The sequence below is a fragment of the Sarcophilus harrisii genome, chromosome 4 (assembly GCF_902635505.1).
Source record: "Sarcophilus harrisii chromosome 4, mSarHar1.11, whole genome shotgun sequence".
Classification (NCBI taxonomy): domain Eukaryota; kingdom Metazoa; phylum Chordata; class Mammalia; order Dasyuromorphia; family Dasyuridae; genus Sarcophilus; species Sarcophilus harrisii.
The window spans coordinates 88,442,383-88,447,527 of NC_045429.1; the positions used below are offsets into that span (position 1 = coordinate 88,442,383).

General features: G+C 35.9%; 1 pseudogene; it reads left to right on the forward strand.

Annotated features, from left to right (window-relative positions):
- The first annotated feature begins 1,306 nt into the window (after positions 1–1,306).
- LOC100933317 lies at positions 1,307–3,994 on the forward strand (annotated as a pseudogene).
- Positions 3,995–5,145: the final 1,151 nt, after the last annotated feature.

Sequence of the window (5,145 nt, forward strand, 5' to 3'; positions counted from 1 at the left end):
GTTCCTTAATTTTCATAGTAAAATGGCAAAGTGAGATAGATCAGGCAACTCCAAAGAGGTAACTTATTTTCAGCCCTTGGATTTCTCCACCTGTCCTTGGTCATTATCTACAATATGGAAAATTCCTCCTATTCCCATACAGTTCCAATTGAGGATCCAAAGCTTCTTTAATCTTGACCCTGAAGTAAAAAAGCAAGAGAGAACAAGAGTGAGAGTTGGAGATAGGTACACAAAGTCAACAGAGAAAGGGAATGAGAAGAAGCAACAAAGAGAAACAAAGAATCACCAGGAAAACAAATTTGAATAATTAGTATTGCAATATCTTTAAGCTATATATGTATTTTTCAAATGAAGAGGGTTGAATGGCCTATGGGGAGCCCAGGACCTAGGTACCCTTTCCCACACTGACAAAAATAACAACTGCTTACATGTGGGAGAGTAGGAGCTGGGCTAAAAGTAGCTTTGTGACTCTCCTAGAACATACAAAAATGATCCTAAGATAGACATTTTGAATCTTGGATCAACGATTTTATAATAGAGTAGTAATCTCATCTAAAAGTGAACCCATCATTTCACATCTCTAGCACCCTCCACCTGTTTTGTTTCATTTGTGGAGATCTATTTTCTTTCTTTCTTATCCCTCTTTCCACTCCATTGTAGGAAAAAAGAAAGTCAAAATAAATTTTTCATAACATATTTGTCTATTAAAACGAATTCCTTCATTGTAATATCGATAGATAATATTGGCTTTATAAGTTAAAAAATTTACTATCAGTGTGATAGCTAATCTTTATGCCATTTTCATCCTCCTTAAAGGCATCTGACAATGACAACATTGTTGAAAATATTCTAAAAAGCATGGAAACAAACATATAGCTCTTCTTTACTTCATTGATAATTGGAAAGCACAAGAGCATTATTCATATTTCAAAACCCATAAAAGCATTCCATCATAAAACTGATATACAATACTGATGAACTTCTCTAGGCAATCACATTTTATTATGATTTTCTACAAGCCTTCATAACTGATAGTATCAAACGCCTTGGTCAGATCTATGATCATTGTGTATAGAACTCTGTTATGTTCCTGGAATTTCTTCTGAAGTTGTCAAGAAGCAAACATTATACCAACAATTCCTCAGCTATTTCTTAAGTTGCACTGTCTCTTAAGTAGATGACCCTTTTCCAGATAAAATATCAATCTATTAAGAAGGACTCACATAAGATTCTTGCTAGCAATGACTAAGAAATACCTCCCATTATGATTACCACAGTACCAGTAGTTTTCTTTTTCTTTATAGAGATGGACAATGGAGATATCATGGAACTCCTGGGAGATAACCTCTCTTCATATAATTGTGAAAATTTCACTCAGGTTTTGTATGAGATGGTATATAGACAACCATTTTCATAGTCTTATATGTGAGGAACAGATACATGTAATTAGAGAGGATAGGGAAGACAAGGTAGAAAATTTTTGAGAAAGAGTTGGAGTCTTATGATTCCATATACTATGTCATATTTTTACCTAACATTTCAGGGTTATAGAAAGTTGCAGAGAAAGTGAGAACCATCATTAGAAGAAAAAATTTCCTTATTAGGAAACTGCCTATACCAGTGACAGTATAAATCCAGTCCCTGTGCCCTTCGCATTTAGATTAAATGGATGATAGATAGATAGATAAACAGACAGACAGATAGATACTGATCCCAGTGAAAAATCTTAAACTGGAAGTTCCAAAAGTAAATAAAGACCATTCCTCCCAAAAAAGACAAGGTAACTATATTTCATTTTTGACATTTCTGCATCTATACCAAATACTTTATTCTCTCATAACTTTTATGTTGTTTTTCAAGCATATAAATACTACAAAACACTAAATAAAACAGCAAACGATTGACCCATTATACTAGTGATTTTTCCCTCATGCAGCATGGCATTTTTCCATTTCCTTTTGGAGATAGCTCTAGGGTTTTCTATTTAATGGCAAGTCCATTCAAATAAACTATGTGAACATGTAAATTATCAGATAAATAATAAATTTGCCAGAAGCAAATAAAAGTGCAGTCAAATACTGTAGGAGTAAATCTTTAGTTGATTAGGCTATCACATTCCAGGTTGGTATTTTTGCCACTTTTATCTGGACCTCCCTCAAAGTGAAGTTCAACATAAGGCTATTATCTCGCCATTGCAAGGGCCCTATTTTCTTTTATATATACCCTAATGGAATGATGATTTTGAAAGTCCTTCCAAACTGAAAAGATATAAAATGTGAGTGCCAATTAATTCTTACCAGGACTTACTAAGCCCAGGGAAACTAATCAAGAAAATATTGGACCAAGAACGTGTCTGTGTTTCGTTGGTTGTTTTTTGTTGTTGTTTGTTTGCCACAGCAACTCCATAAAATATCTTTTAAAATATAGAGGAATATTGATCAACAGTGGAGAGACTGCCGACATAGAAGAATTCATTTATCATTTGAAATATTTAGGAGGTGGGACCAAGATAGGGAGAGTAAAAGGGGAAACTTGTCTAACCTCTCTCCCTCACTGCTCCAAAGTCCTTTAAATAATGACTCTAAATAAATTTTAAAGCATCAGAACACCCAAAAAGATGGATTAAAATATTTTCTAGCCCAAGGCAGCTTAAAAGGTCAGTAGAAAATATCTGTAACACCAGGGTGGGAGTCCAGCTTGCAGTCCTGACGCAGGCCATGTCAGTGTAGCCCCAGGCCTAGCCCCAGTGCCAGCACTAGCTCCTGTCACAGCATAGCCTCAGCATCAGCAAGGCCAAACGTATGAATGGACAGTGGTGCTGGTGGCTTTTGGACCTCTTGGGACCACTGGGGAAACACCTAGGAAGACTTAGAAGGTTAACAAATAGGATTTGTGGCAACAGAGTGGGAATCTTGCTTGTGGTCCCAGCTCAGGCCATACTAACACAATCCTGACCCCAGCCTCAGCCCCAGCATCAGCAAAGTTAGATATTCCTCTAGTAATCTTATAGCTAAGTGTAGTGGAGACATTCCTAACAACTCCAGGACAGAAAATAAGGATCTCTAAAAGCAGCTGCACAAAACCTCTGAAGTTTGGGACAGTTCTTCCTCCACCTTAGAAATAGAACCCTACTCTAAAAAAAAAGTTAAAAGTTGAGTAAGAGCCTAGGAAAACGAACAGACAAAAAAAATTTTCTGACCACTGAAAGTTATTATGATGACAAGGAAAATCAAAACATACACTCAGAAGATGATTACAAAGTCAATGCTCCTATATTGAAAACCACCAAGAAAAATAAGAATTGGGCTCAAGCCATGAAAGAGTTCAGAAGGGATTTTGAAAACCAAGCAAAAGAGATATTGTCAGTGAAGGAAGTGGGAACAGCACCAAGGCTAAGTATGACTAGGCCAGGATGAAAGCAGCAGCTAAGATAATGGCTAAGAGCCATTCTTGTAGCTCTGTTTCCTATTCAATCTTCCTTCCAGGAGATGTTGCTGGTGCAACTGGTGACTATGGCAGAATTCTGAGGATGTCTGGTGTAAATGCATTTGTCCTCCTTAAAAATAATATTCTGGGTACATTTACAACAAGAATGCAACTCAGAAAGATTGTCTTTACCTATGTGTTGCTGAACCTATGCCAGTCCTGGGACCTGATATAGAAGCTTATTTTCTGCATTGTGAATGCAAATATGAAGAAAGAATTTCACAATCAAATTTACAATTGTAATCTATCTGTCTATTCTGGGCTTCTTTTGTATATGGTATACTTTTGATTTGTTGATCCTATCTTAAAGAGGTATATCTTTGAACATTCCCAGCTGATAAAACATGAGGATGATATTGGATTTGACCAGCTCTTTGCAAATGCCCATGATGTGCTAGCCCAATCCTGCAGCCAACATAATATGGTTAAGAAAGTGAAGTATGCCCAGCAACATTAGAAGCTTCAACTTAAAGAACAAGCATTTGACCATCACATGATCCTCAGTTAATCAGGATTCAGTGCCAAGGTGGCTAGAAGGAAGGTGGGCTGTGGGAAAAAAACTGCTTACATCTTTCTGATTTTTTAAACCATTGCTGAGAAATTTCAACAAACTTGTTGGATGGTTCAAAACTGGAAGTAGGAGGGAGGATTTTTAATTTAAAAAATTTAAAAAGTATTAACTGGAAAATTTTAAAAGTGAATTTCTCAAAAGCCAAAAAGGCACAAACAGTTCTTGTTGGCTTTTCCTAATGAAGCTAAATCTACCTATGGATTATCATGAAATCCTTTCTGGAAACCATTCATTTCTTTTGTACTTTTCCTTACCTTAATTCTAATTTTTTTTCAGAAATGAATTATAATTCATTTTTTAATTAATTTTAATTTTTTCTAAATTTTTTTTCACCTAACTTTCACACTTCAACTTTAGGGGGAAGGAAACACAATATGACCCTTTATTACATGGATTTTTGTAAACAGTTGTTTCCTATACTATTTTTGTGCTTGGTCTCATTTTCAATGGAGTCAGACTGCTAGAAATGCTGACTAACTCAGCTGATTTTTAGCACTGATTACATCCTAAGAAGATGACTGGCTCTTGGGAACACTTGGTAAATTGACTGCAAAATATTACTGACAGAAATGCAGATTTATTTTGGTACTGTGATGTAGATAAACTGTACAGTCTATTGCAGATGATTCTGGTATGGAATGGCCCTTTGCTAGTTTTCTCAGTGACTGAACAAATGCTGTTGGTGTGGGACATCCTTTTTACACTTTTTTTCATGGACTTAAGGGCAAAACCTCAAGATATGGAAAATATATGGTAAAGAAATCCATCTTTAAAATTTAAGCCTCTCTGAATGAGTGGCTTATGCACATTGTTCAGCATTTCCAGTTATTCTGAGAGATGGCCTTCAGGCTTTGTTGTTTATGTCTTTGAATTGTAAGTGACTAATTAACCCTGGACTCTCCCCTTTGAGAACTATAACAATTATTGGATAACTGGCTCTTTATTTTCTATATCCTCTTTGGAAAATAAAAATTAATTTTTGAAAAATGAGAGAGAGAGAGAGAGAGAGAGAGAGAGAGAGAGAGAGAGAGGGAGAGAGGGAGAGAGGGAGGAGAGAGAGAGAAATTAGGAAAAGAATTGAGAGTGGT